The 14,250-nt window shown below is 42.3% G+C and overlaps 1 protein-coding gene across 7 annotated transcripts in view; it reads right to left on the bottom strand.

Annotated features, from left to right (window-relative positions):
- Positions 1–7,171, bottom strand: part of Glis3 (GLIS family zinc finger 3) — a 424,342-nt gene extending 417,171 nt beyond the window's left edge. For 3 of the 7 annotated variants that reach the window (XM_047525253.1, XM_047525256.1, XM_047525259.1), the window contains exons 1-2: positions 6,886–7,025; positions 4,412–4,514 (exon numbers count right to left, since the gene is read on the bottom strand). The gene's annotated coding sequence lies outside the window, so the exon portion shown is untranslated. Of the gene's footprint in view, positions 1–4,411; positions 4,515–5,312; positions 5,495–6,885 lie in introns of those variants that run through there. The other 4 variants (XM_047525255.1, XM_047525261.1, XM_047525254.1 and 1 more) reach the window with 3 other exon arrangements.
- Positions 7,172–14,250: the final 7,079 nt, after the last annotated feature.

The following is a 14,250-nucleotide window of genomic DNA, read 5'->3' as shown; positions in this document are numbered from 1 at the left end:
ACAAAATAATAGCCAGTAATAAAAGCATCTGGACTCTGCCTACACACATAGTTAGAAAGAACAGTCCCGGGCATATAAAGTTGAACAACTGAAATAAAGTAAGTACCAAAATAGGGATGTAATGAGAGAAAGATCTAAAAACTTGATATTTTAGTTTTATAAAATATAAAGATTAAATAATATAAAGCCACATTTCTACCAATGGTGTCATTGTGCCTCTTACTTGATAAATATTAAATTGATCAATTGTGCTCTGTAAGTAATAATTTATCTACAGACCAACAGAATCAACATCAAAATGACTGGCAGTTTTAGATCTTTCTCACTAAAGAGAGTAGATGACCCCTGCCCCCCGCCTCTCAACCTATAAAAGCCTGTTCTTAAAATGCAAAAGAGGGAAAAGCTTAAATTAACACATAACTGTCTTTGAGAACTTTTGAGAACTGAGTTTTTCAAAATGTGTTCTTAATATGAGTTAACCATCAGATCCTGAGATGAGGAATTTGAAATGGAAAAATGAACACATTCCCTATGATGTCACCACTGAATTAATTACCTGAATTGCAGAGAGTGAGTACCACATGGCCATGGTTTCCAACACAAAGGCTTCTTCAAAAATATAAAAGCAAAGTAACTGGCTGGAGAATTTTTCTTTAAAAAGAAAATCCTCACACAAAGATGTACATAGGTAGTAAAATATGGCAAAATGAAAAGAGCATTCTTTGTCATTTGGTCTGTGTAGCCTACTATTCAGCCCACACGAATAGCTATTTGCACAGCTAAAATCGCAATCCTCTCAAAAGGGTAAAAACATCTACCTATGGAAGATTCTAGAAATAAAATTAATCACTCCCTAAACTAAATATTCAAGAATATTAAAGCATCCCTATCACACATGTAACTGAGTGATTTCTTTCCTTCAGTGTATTTATTGCTTAAAGACAACCAATGTAACTATTTTTAGCTGTTGGTAGACAGAAGTTTTATACAAGTTAAATTATGTGCCCTGACATCAGTGTAGAAGTATGAATGTCCACAACAATGACTAGGCTTTTAACCAACATGACAACATATTTATTAAAAAAATTTTTTTAAACCTCTGTGAATGACTCAGTCAAGTTACAGACAGAAGTGGAATCTATTGGTCATGCTGAAAAGGTTGGGAAAACATTAATCTGTTTCTTCACACAGAAGAATAACAAAAATTCATACACAGCCCTGGCATCTGGTTAGTTCTCTGTGTACAATATTCAGTAGGCCTAGAAATGAAACTCCACAGATCTGGCTCAGAACTGCATAAACAACTAATATCCAGAAAGTTTGCTCTCTCTATCTAGGAGCCTAGGACAGGGTCAGATCTTGCACCGTGATCCTATCTGCCCATCTGTGGTTCACCAAGGCTCACTGCCCCTGAAGGAATGTGCAGTCTTTCATATTCTTAACCTAGAAAAGATCATGTCAGATGAGAACAGCCCCAATAGCTTTCTTCATCTCAAGTCCATCCTCAGTTACTAAGAGTCTTCATGATTTCAAGCTTTACAGACAAAACCCTGGATTTTGCTCCCAAAGTGGTACGTATGTAGATCCTTATTTCTGTCCATCATACATCTTGCCCCAACAGTCTTTCCCCTCCTTCCTCTTATTGTTCTCTTTTTCCCAAAAGCCAGATCCTACTCACCCTCCAAATACACACTTAGGCCCTCTCTGATCCAATCTTAGTCTCCACATCTCTGATCTTCAGTAAAATAGGGATAATTACACTTCTGTGCATAGTTTATAATATTAGAGAATAGTGAATGAGAAAATGAATGTCACATGCTTAGCACAATGCCTGGGACATAAAATGACCCAACAAATGTTAAGTATTTTATTCTATATATCTCTCTGTTAACATTCATACCTTTCTACATTGCATTATAGTTATTTGCCTATGTTACATCTCCATGTCTAAATTCTAATTTCATTAATATTTGGAGTTATGTCTAATTTATCTTTGAATGCTCCCAAGTCCTTACATTTATATAGACTGTTTTATACTATATCTATGTATTTATATTTTCAGACTACTTTTTTTGATTTTTTAAATGGTCTTAATTTTTTATAGCTTTATCTAATTTACTTTTTTTTTTTAATGGGGTGCTAAGGATTGAACCCAGTGCCCCACATGTACTAGGCAAGGGCTCTACCACTGAGCTACAACCCCAACCCCAAGACTACTTTTAATATACATCTTTCAGTACTACCTTTACATGTTTAGATATTTATCATATTCATATTATTAATAATGTACTGGCCATTTACATGGAAAATATGGTATGAGATAAATAATTATAGCCTATATTTATTATTATTGCCAAATAAATACACTATAAATGAGATGTGACCATACAATCATGAGCCCCATGCTCTGGCCTGTGGAACCAGTTTAATATCAGTTGCATGTTTCTCAATCTATTCCTCATCTCTTCCTTTCTGTAAAAGGAAAAACAGCACAGGAATTCTTTGACATGGGACTGGGGTTGTGGTTCAGTGGTAGAGTGCTTGCCTAGCATACATGAGACCCTGGGTTCAATCCCCAGCACAGAAAAAAAGAGAAAGCTAAATATATACGCTTCTGGGTAGGCACATCATTCTTGCCTTTATCTTGACATACCTGGTGAATAATGAAAACCCTTAGCTAAAAGATACAAAACAAATAGTCAGTTTATTACTGAGCCAAGGCTTCTGCTACTGTGGAGGTTGATGGCCCTCACCTAGAAGATGCCAAATGCCTTCTGGGTTGTTGAGGTGGAAGGAACTCCTCAGTGTTTTCCTGCTCACCTACACGGGACTGGGGTCCCACCAGACATGTCACTTATGTCTGTTCAGACTCCGTAACCAGGCTGTCAGTATATAAGTACAACTTGTTTCATTAGTGTTTTTCTTAATTCTAACCAACTGACCAACTAATTTCGACAAGAACAATTGTTACCATCACCTTTAAAAGAGTGTTCCAATTATTTGACCTACTAAAAGTTTCTGTCCAGTGAAAGTCAGAATCAAGAGTTCATACTGCATCCTTCCATTTACATAAGGTTAAAAAAAAAAAGGATAACTAATGTACTATGTTAGAAGTGAGGGCAGTGGTTACCTTAGAGGGAGACAGTAACTGGAATAGTGTATGAGAGATAATTCTGGTGTGTTAGTAATGCTGTTTCTTGATCCAGATACTAGTTACACAAGCGTTTCAGTTTGTGAAAAATCATCAAGATTAAGGTAAGTGAGCTCTCCTGAACAGATATTTTATTTTATTTCAATTTTTAACAAATTGACTTTTATATGTCAACTCTGTCTAAAGTAAACGGGACACTACAAACACCTGGAACTTGGGCATTTTTTAATTCAACTACCTGTTAATGTCATTTTTAAGATTTTGCTGTGACTCATTCTCCCTGAATAAGAGTGTTTGTTTTATTGCGCAGACTTCCTACATGCCCTTTTTTCTTCTTCAATACAAATTGAGTCTATAAACCAATCAAACATAAAGAATTAAAGAGTTAAGCCCTGAAGTTCCACCTTATTTACAATATAACATCCTCTACAGAAAATAATTACAGAAACACAGGAAATGACTTCTCCAGGGATGAGAATGTGCATAGGATGCTGCTTCCTGAATTATCTCCTTCAAAAGTACTCCCTCTATCATCTGGGAGAATTGCAAATTAACATTCCTACTCCAAAGATCAATAACTACAATATGAGAGGCACAGTTAGAAAGAATGACCTCAGGCTTAATTTACTAGCAGGAAAGAACACAGAGGAAAAAAGAACACTGAGCTCTCTTCTGAAACTATGGAAAGACTACTCTCAACCATAAAATAAAAGCAGGGTTGAAACAAAACATGAACTTGGTTCTATTTAATCTCTCCCACCCTACCTGTTTTGGCCCAGTAAGAATTTCATCCACTAGGTAGACCTGGAATTCATCCAAAAAAGAAAAAGAAGTTGTTTCCCACTTGGCATAGTGATCACTTTCTCCCAAGCAAACCAACAACACTAGGTGCTGAACCTCTGCTAATCTGACTACTATTAAGGAACTTGGGTGGAATCAGAGAAAAGATGCTCTCCCAAAACAGCCTCTAGTAAACCAAGGAAAAAGGGAGTTATCACAGCAGCAGTCAGAAGTAACTATTCATACTCATCCTTACTCCCAGCAAGAAAGGAAAGAAATTAACAAATTACTGGTAAGGAAGACCGTTTTAGAAATAGTGGAAAAGAAATGTCCCCACCCTCCCTTTTACAGGTAATGGTGGGGCTGGTCTGGCCAAAAAGACAACTAGTGAAAATATATTAAAACCATAGTACATTTAAGGACAATCCTTAAAACTTCAGCATGTTCCCAATTGCAAAAATAACATATAATACCACATACTTCTGTCTCTAGATGGCTTCAGAGTTTCCAGGAACAGCCTTCATTGTTTTTCTGCAAACTTTTGCAGTTCGCACCTGCTTTACACAGCCTCACTGGAAGCAAACTTGGAGGAGAGAGAAAAGGAGGAAAAGGAAGATTTAAGTCAACACAAATCGATTTTGTACCAAAAAGAAAAAGAAAAGAAATTGTTCCCCAGTTTAGTTTTCAAGGGGAGGTTCAGTAGGGAAGGAGACAGGGGAAAGGGACGTCTGGCTACCTCCCAAGGCAGAAATCATGACTCATCAAAGCTTTCAAAGGGGACTGAAGAGACTTTGCATTTGTCTTGAGTTCACCTTCAGGCCAAGAAACGCTCTCTGAACTTGGAACTGGGAACCTTACATGTTTGTCCTGCTCTGCAACGACTGGCAATGAGGTCTTGGGCAAAACCCCTAAAGTCTCTGGGTCTAGTTTTCCTCTTCAGTAGGTGATCACCAAGGTCCCCTCTAGTTTAACAGTTTAGGACTTGAGATTCCCAGTCCCATAACCTTAGGTCCACTTGGGGGAGCTGCAGAACTTCCCTCTCCTCGCCAACTCTAGGGCCCTGGGGCCCCAACTCTCAGGAGATGCTGATGAAGGTCAGGAATTGGGGAGAGGGTGTGAGGCCCTTCTCTCTGTAAAAGGGGGCCATAATTGCAGGAGTTTAGCCCTTATGGACGCTACTCACTGCAATTCCGGAAGTAATCCCCTTACCCTGTGCCCCTATTTAAGTGTTCCAGAGATGGGGGCCAAGCTGATGCCAGGAAGCCTGGCAGGGAGGGCGCGGCACGCCTAGCAAGGAAGCCAGGTTTAGTCGTTGGGGCCAGAGGGGTAGTGGAGAGATGCGTGGAGCTAGACAGAAGGGCAGCCCTCATTGGTTCCTTACCCCGCTAGGTTGGCTCGCCAGAGTCCTAGGCCCAAGTCCCCGGGCTCCCTAGCGCCGAGTGAGGGGCGGGGCGGGAGGCGGAGGCGCGAGGCCCCAGGGGTGCGCTTTGCCGCGACCCCGTCACTCCCCCGCCGCCTCCGCCCCTAACCCTCGGCCGCGTCCGCGAGCGAGCGAACGCAGCAAAACAAAACAAACTCGTGCCGGCTTCCTGTTGTGCAACCCAGTCTCGAGTAAGTCGGGGGCTGAAAGGGCTCCGCCGCGGGCCGGCAGCTAGGAAACCTGGGCGGCGGGGACCTTCGCACCGCCCTGCCCGGACCGAGCCTGGAACCGCGGGAGCCACAGCCGGGCTCGCCGCACTCAAGAGCACACGTCCCGCACGCCGGCCTTGAGCCCCCACCCCCCCAGCCGCCATGCAAGGGTGCCCATCCCGGTGTCCTTTCGCTTCTCGACTCTCAAACACCTCCACCAAGTCTAAGGGCGCGACTTACGGAACCCAAAAACCTTTCCCCAAAGTTTCTCCCTCCAGGTACCTAATTGAATCATCCCTTGGATGACAAATCCACAGGGGCCAAGATTTCCAGACACTTGGGTGACTTCCTTGTCCCCGAGGTGACTTGTCAGCTCCAGTGAGTAACTTGGAATTGTCGCTCCGGGCAAGGTGTGTGTCTAGGACAGAGCCGGCAGCTCACTCACGCTTTCCAGAGAGTGGCCCCAGGCCGACTTCAAAATACACACAGGGTCATTTATAGGGACTGCAGTCGTGCACAGGACAAAGTCCCTGAGACTGAGACATTTTCCAAACAGAGCTGACATTTTGTCCGGTCCCATAAAAATGTAAACGCGAGGTGACGAACCCGGCGGGGAGTGTTCTTGTCTGAATGTGTCTGCGCGTTTGCGGCGTGGGAGGTTATAGTTATAGACCTGGCGGCTGCGGGTAGTTGGACCGGTCGCAGCGACTGGTATGTGTACCCCCAAACCGAGGACCTCCCGAAACAATGGGGACACACACTTAGGTGAGGCACAAGCTGGAAAACAACCTTTGTGGAGCTGCACAAACACGTGGAACTTGAAAAGGCAGCCACAGCCCGGTGTGTGCGCGAAAAGACCTCACGTCACCCCATCAATTCTCACTTCGCCAAAGTTTCCCTTCAGTGGGGACAGGGTGGCGTGCACAGTTCCCGTGCGTCCTGTAACTTGCCCTGATTTTGTGGCCCTCTGGAACTTGGAGTTTAAAAGAAAACACAAAAACTTTTCCTAATTAACGAAACTTTAACACCTTGTGGATTTCCTGTCTGCTACACTGGGCTCTTAGCAACTAACTGACAAGTACACAGTTCGATTCCTAATTGAGTGTTCCTATCAGTCTCAGTAAGTGTAGATCTCTAGAAGACCCACGAATCTGGGGGGTGGGGTGCGCGTATCCTTAAACCCGCGCGAATGCCACCGGCTCAGCGTGGAAAACTATTTCTAATCCCTAGTTTGCGCCTCTGAGCGTTAACTCCCCCACATTCCCTAGCGCCTTGTTTCTCCTAGTCTCTCGCCAGCGAACAAAGTTCCTATGGCATCCACTTACCAGGTAACCAGGATTTCCACAACAAAGCTCGGCGTGCGGATCCCTTCCCCCGGCCAGCCGGCGCGAGTGACAGCGGGAGGCCAGCGCTGGCGAGGAGTAACTTGGGGCTCCAGCCCTTCAGCGCGCTGCACGGGCTCTGCCTCCTTCGGAAATGAAAACTCCCATCCAAGCCAGGGGACGGAGCGCTGAAACCCGGCCCAAGTGCCGTGTGTGCGCGCGCGTCTGAGAGGGCAGTGGCGGCAGGGGGAGGAGAAGGCAGAAGGCGGGTGGCTGGACCCTCGGCATCAGCTCATTCTCCCCGCTACACACTTAAACACGCAAATAATGTTTTTAAAAAGTTGAGTTGAGACTTTGCGCCTCGCCTGTCCTGCTCATCCTCGCCCTGGGCCAGGGGATGTGAGTGTAGGGGCCAGACCCGGGATGCTGGCTAATTGATGCCGGTGGGTCGTGTCGGAGGAGACACGGTGCGAGCCTGGAGGACCGCCCGCCGCGTACCCGGGGTGCCGGGAGGGGCGGTGGTGGCAGCCCGGGCGCTGGTGCCCGTGCGCGCCGCGTTCTGGGCTGCCCTGGAGGCGCACTGCGGACGCGACTGCAGGGAGAGGGGGAGAGGGAGGGAGAGAGGCTGCTGGGCGAGGATTGTGGATGTGTGTGCGGCTGTGAGGGCCGGCCTCTAGCCAGCTGCTTCCTGAGTGTGAGCGCCGGAGGGGGAGGGGGTGGGATGGGGGCGGGCTTGCTGGTCACCAGGCTGGCCAATTCGAAGGCCGAGCTTGTGTCTCCCTTTCGACGCGTTTCTCTTTCTCTCTTCTATTCTTTCTCTCCTTTCTCTGTCTCTCTCCTTCCCTTGCGCCAGGGAGTCCAAGAACTCCAGAACAGGATAACAGCAGGAAGACACTTCACCTTCTTCCTGGCCTTATTTGTTGCACTTTTTTTTTAACATGAAAGAAGTGACGATGTCAAATCCTAAAGAACCAAAGGAAAAAATACTCAGTGAAAAAATGGAGAGAGTAGAAGCTGAAAAAGTGAAAAATAGCAAAATAAATGTGATTGGATGCACATGACAATTTCAAAATTGAATGAATAAGGCAAAAAAGAGGTGGCATCTTTTCAAAGTATAAGTCAATGAAGAGAGGAAGATGGTGGAAGTGTGGCAAGGAGATCAAACTCTGAACACAGGCTGCACATGTTGCCTGTGTACAATGGTGCATCTGTAAGGTGATAGCTTTCTCCTTGGAATTTCGACATCTTCACCTTCATAGCAAACCTAAACTGTGATCCCAATCCCCACCAACAGCCTTTTTGTTGGGCTTTATCAACTGGTTGTCCTCAGAAGGCCTGCTTTTAGTGGATCCCCATGTGTATTGTCACAGACACAAAGACTTCTCTCTTAGGAATCAATGTATGTATTGCACACAGTATCAATCTTCCAGTGAAGTCTTTCTGTAGTGAGAGTGTTATTCAACTTTGTGAATTAAATGAACAAGACCACAGACACTTTTAGAATTCCACCAGTCCTCACAGTCTATTCTTCTCTTACTTAAATATGTTAGTATTCAAATAGTAGATGCCATGATCAAGATGGAAAGGACAAGGACACAAATTACTTACCCAGAAAGCCAAACCAAAAAGATTGTTAGCAATTTTCATATGTCTTATTTCAGCAGGAATATTACTAGTCTTGGATTTTATCCATGATAGTAATATCCCCAAAAGAAGTCCAGTTTTCATAGTACTTTTTTGTATATTTTATTATGATTCTCTTTTCCTTTCCCTTAGGATACAAACTCATCAGAATATTAATCACCAGAGTATCTGTCAGCAGAAGTAGAGGGAGGAAAATAAATTAATAAGTATTTATGATATGTTATTCTGTCAACTTTCCAATTTCTCCCTCTGTTCTTCATCTTTTAAATACAAGTACCCAAGCCCAAGATGGTAATAGATGGGTTCAACCACAATAAGAAAATACTCATAAAATGAAGCATGCAGCAACATCACAAAAACAAAGAAATCAAGTGGTGGAAATTGCCATGACTATTCCATTGTGGCTAGATATTGCAACATGCCTGACATTCACATAAAAACTCCTTCTCATTAACTCCAGCCTTCAGGAGCAGAGCAAGATGGGAACACTGACCCTTTGATGCATCATGGGAAATTCTGTTCATCAGATTCTTGTGCTGTACAGCTGATCGCCAGGAACAAGACAAGCCTGGATAGATGCTGAAAAAAATTCCTTTCCAACATCCTCTAAGTATAATTTCAAATACAATGATTTCGATGCAAGAAATGATATCCCAAGGGCTTCAAGAAGCTTCCCGAACTTCCCCCTTGGGAATAGCATAGTTGGAAGAGACAAGATTTAGTGCTACACCCTACTTTAATCAGTGACTCCTGGACTAAAACATTGGGAAAATTATGAGTCATCAACCTGGAGATCCCCAAAATTCTCTTAATTTATATGAACTTAGTGGTGGAAATGGCATTTTATTTAAGTACACTTTCATGAACTTCTAACATTCTGAAAACATTTACATAAAAATAAGTAAAGTGTTCTGATTGATTGGATTTTTTTCCATTTTTCTTTTTCTTTTTTTTTTTTTTTTTGCCAAGAATTTAGATCTACAAAATTCTTATATTCCATGGAATATAATAAAAATGCAGTGCTACCAATACAACCCCAGAGTGACTCAGAATGAGATCTGTACTTCTTCTGAGCTGAACTGGTCAGCAGGGGGGAGTGGGAAATGAGAGACAGTGGGAAAGGAAGCCATATCATTCAGAAATTATACTCCCCTCCTCGTGAGCACTCCATCATGCTTAGGAACCGTGCCCTTGCAATCTTTCTGCCAGATAGGTGGGAACTCCAGCCCAGCCAGTATCTTCCCTCTCTAGAGACCCATATGTGTGTGTCTCAACCGCTGACTCAGGGCAGCTGACTCAGCAGACAGGGCCCTGCTGCCAGCTCAAGTCCAGTTCTCATTCATTTGAGAAATATTCAGTGAGTACTACTGTGGCCAAGGAATCAACACTTGTAAGCAATGTATAGGAGAATATTACATAAAACCTTTTGTCCTATGCCTGGGTTATAGCAAACCCTCAAGGAATGGGGACTATTTATGTATATACTCTCATCTTTCCTCCAAGAAATTGTATGGCCATTAGTGAGCCCTCATTTAGAAGCAAGTATGTTGAAGCTCAGTAAACAGTTAAATCAGAGTGCAGGGGTTGTAGTTCAGTGGTAGAGCACTTGCCTGGTATGTGTGAGGCACTGAATTTGATCCTCAGTACCGCATATAAATAAATAAGTAAATAAATAAATGTTTTGTGTCCATCTACAACTAAAAAAATATTTTTTTAAAAATATTAGAGACAGAGTCCAGTTTGCCAGTCTTTCAACATTGCTGTCCTACAAAATAACTGTATATTTCCACTGAATATGTGCAAAGAATATTGCAGGCGGGTAAAGTGCAATATTTATATTTAATATTTATATTTTAATCAATGTTGGATGAGCATAAGCATGCAGACTGTGGACGAAGCAGGAATAATTTCCTATAATATGGTATGGAGTTAACTGGACCTCAAAGAACAGGTAAAGAAGCAATAAGCAAAGCAGACTAGGCCAGATAGTGGAATCAGCATCAGAAAAGGCACAGATGCCACAGATCCTGTGTAGTTGCTCATACAAAGCTACAGTCAAAATTGGAACTTTCACTAGCTCACAGCTGAAGCAATGGAACACTCCTGGAAGGAACATCCTAGCAGCCACACTTCAGGCAAACTATTGCGTCAATCTGAGCAATCTCACAGCAACCATTTACAAACTTGCAAAGAACTATGGTCAGATTCCTACTCATTTAGAGTGTTTATAGAGAAAAACAAATGTCGACCCCAAAATGCACATAAGTTAAGCTAATAGCACCAATGACAGCATGCCCAGTTATTAACACACACACACACACACTCACACTCACATACCAGCTGGCAAGGCTCCAGTTAGGTAGAAGTGCAGTGGAAAAAAATCAGTGTTTGCCAAATTAAAGAGGAGAACTAAATGTGTAAGATGGAAATTTTCCACTTTACTTCCTGAGGGAGTAGTACAAATAGTGGAATTAAGCAAATTTCACATTGTTATCAGTGTTTGACACCTTAATAAAACTTAAGTTGATTTTTTCTACTAATTTGCCACAAATATAGTTGGCCCAGACTCTTCTGCTTATCCATCAGTGATCAATTGAATTTTTAAAATTCTTATTAATACTCACCACATCCATAGCATCATACTTTTTTTTTCTTCTAAGATCAAAATTAAATCAGAGTTTAAAATGTGACTGACCAAAATGTGAAATATTTCACTCCCTTCAAGGTTTCTCTATCTTTTCTGATTGGTAAAGTTTTTTTTCTTTCCAGTTTATATAAACCTAACTGAAATGCTTCTAAAATCCAACCAAATGGTCAATGGGATATTATTATCTTAGTAATATGTCAAAGAACTTACCACAAGAAATCTGAATCCACAGATTCCATAGGGAACCAGTTATTCTTTCACTACTTAACACCCGCATTGCCCACTTATACATGATGTTGTAAAATTAATTATTTGGTTGGTTATCTTATCCATAACTGCCTTCTACAAATGTCCTCTAATTACTATAACTTACTTTTCTTCATAAGTCTTTCATGGCCTAGCCGTAGTGCTGGGCACTAGTAAATAATTAATGTTATTTGAATGAATGGATTCATTAATGAGGAAGTGAAAGAATACTTTTTCTACTTTCAGAGATAGTGAATGGCATTAACAGCAAGGCTTTGTGTGTGTGTGTGTGTGTGTGTATGTGTGTGTGTAATCATTTCAATACTGCAAGATTCTAAACATCTATCCTTCTCTCTCTGTGCTTCCAGGCTCTTCGTGGTTTTGTTTTGTTTTTTCTTGATAAAGAAAATTCAAAGTCTCTATGTGATGCTTAGAATTAGGAGGAGAACACCCTTTCCCCTTACCCAGTTTGACACCCTCCCTATCTGGCACCCACTAACTCCTTCACATCAACCAGGTCATTTACATCGTATCTCAAATTCTACCCAGAAATGAAGAGTACTAAATGATGGGAGAATGAAAATAGAGAATGAGGGCACAGAGGGAAGATGAATGTTTGAACCATGAGAGGAAATGAAGAAGACAGGATAGACTGGGACACCATCAGGATAGTGGAGAGGAACAATTTAGTGTTAGATAGAATTAAGCTTGGCAGAAAATGATTTGGGGGCTTTTCAGATTCCTTCCTGACTTACCTGTAAGAGGATTTGAATAAGCTTGGAAATTTTCTACAAGTCCAAAATTCCCATGATGCTAAAGGTCTTGGGAGGTTTTCATGTCTATACACACTTCTGTTCTCTTTTAAGGATGTGGTACAGGGAAGGGTGTAATTTTGTTGTTCATTGTTCAAATGACCAGTTACCCCAAAGCAGACCTGCCCTTGGCAAGAGTGTTGACCTCCTTTGCGCTCTGGGCACTATTCCAAGTTCATTATCTACATTACCTTACTTAATTCTCACAATGGTCCAAGGTAGCATCTAACACAGCTTCCATTTTACAGATGAGAAAACAGAGGCAGAGAGGTGAAATGTCTTTCCAATGTCACCCAGTATGTGTGACAGTGGCCCCACTTCAAACAGAAACAGGCCCCATCACTCTATTACTCTTTCAGGACAGGAAAGCATGTTTCTAACAGACATATTTGTTCATACACTCAGGGTGGTTTGTTGGAAGGAGGGTGGATTCTGGAATCAGAAAACCTGAAAATCCCAACTCCACCACTGACCCAGAGACTGGGAGTTGGTTCCTGAATCACTGGGGACCTCAGTTCTGCTACTAGAGTTACTGAAAAGACTGAATGGGACTTGTGCCACTGGCCAACATGTGTGTGCAGCCAGGTGTTTTCCCTATTGGTAACAGGCATAGCCCAAGAGCTTCTAAGGAAATTGACCCCAATCCTAGCTGCAGTTCCAAGAATGCACTCCATAACTTTAAGAGAAACTCCACTTCCCTCCTCAAAGTGAATAGCTCAAAATCTGGGTTGAAGCCAATCGGTGCAGGGCATTCCCTTAACCACAGCGATTGACAGAAGAGAAGACATGTGACTCGATTTGGACTAATGAGAGGTGAGGACAAACGTTGTTTGGTAGATTCTGGTGAGCGAGCCTTTCCTTCTCTGTGTGTGTGCAGAGATGAAAGTGAAGCTGCCTTCCTCTTTGCCTGCAGAAAAAGCTGACACTCAGTGGAAGGCAAGGTGAAGAAGTTTGCGGAAAACAGAAGCTAGGGCCCTGATGGAACCACACCTGATTTCCATCTGACCTCAACTTACTTATTTGTGAGAATCAGTAAATTTCTATCCGTCTTTTAAATAAACAATTGACAACAAATTATAGAAGTACCTATGGTATTCAAGGTAACATGGAGGGTATAAAGATAAGCAAGACAAACTTCAAGGGACTCACTACCTAATAAATAGTTAAACAGTTTTGTGACATTAGTTTAGCCTGGTTATTATTTTTAAAACTAAGTTATAGCTCTTGCTCCCTTCAGGACCCTTTTACCATTTGAACAATGTAATATGAAGCAAGAGACATTCCACTTCCCCAGTTATTACACAATGCCCCTTTTCGGACCAGCTGGTCAACCTTCGGGGATCAAATAGAGCGGCTTATCCATTTGGTTGTCAGAAAACTGCCTTGAAAAACCAAGCCGTTTCTGCATGTTCCCAGTTACTGGTTAACAAATGTTGCCCCAGAACTCAGTACCTAGTAGGAAATATGTGCATTCCCAAATTCCTGTCGAAATTGGATGTTTTTTCATTCCCAGATAAAACAGAGCCTCCCAGTTTTTCCCAGAATGGCCTTAAGAAATAGAAAAGGAACTGTGTGGAGGTGCCTGTCCAGGTGAGTGGTTTTTGTGGTTGTTGCTATTCATATGAATCCAAACTTCGGAAGTTTCAGTTCATCCTTGAACATCCTCCCCACCCCCATGCTTTTCTGTTCTGTTTTTTTTTTTTTTTTTTTTTTTGTAACTGAATGGCATTTAAAACTCTAACTATAGATATCACTTGGGACAGTTGGTGTAATCTGCAGGGGCAGAAAGTCCTTAGATTCTAGATTGAATTTAGGGCCCAGCAGCTAGACCGTTTGAACTTGATAACAACGATGTTATCTCAGCAGGTTGCCTCGGTCAGAAATGTTCTTCCTGTCACTGCTTTCTTTTTCCTTCTAGCAAGAAATGGACATGAAGGAGAAAGTGAGTGCATCGGGTTACAAGCGGTCAGCTTAAGACGCAGTTTAGTTATGGCAGTGATAACAGCTCACAGTTTTTAG

Source organism: Sciurus carolinensis, chromosome 14 (genome assembly GCF_902686445.1).
Source record: "Sciurus carolinensis chromosome 14, mSciCar1.2, whole genome shotgun sequence".
Lineage (NCBI taxonomy): Eukaryota > Metazoa > Chordata > Mammalia > Rodentia > Sciuridae > Sciurus > Sciurus carolinensis.
This window is presented reverse-complemented; position numbering and strand designations above follow the sequence as displayed.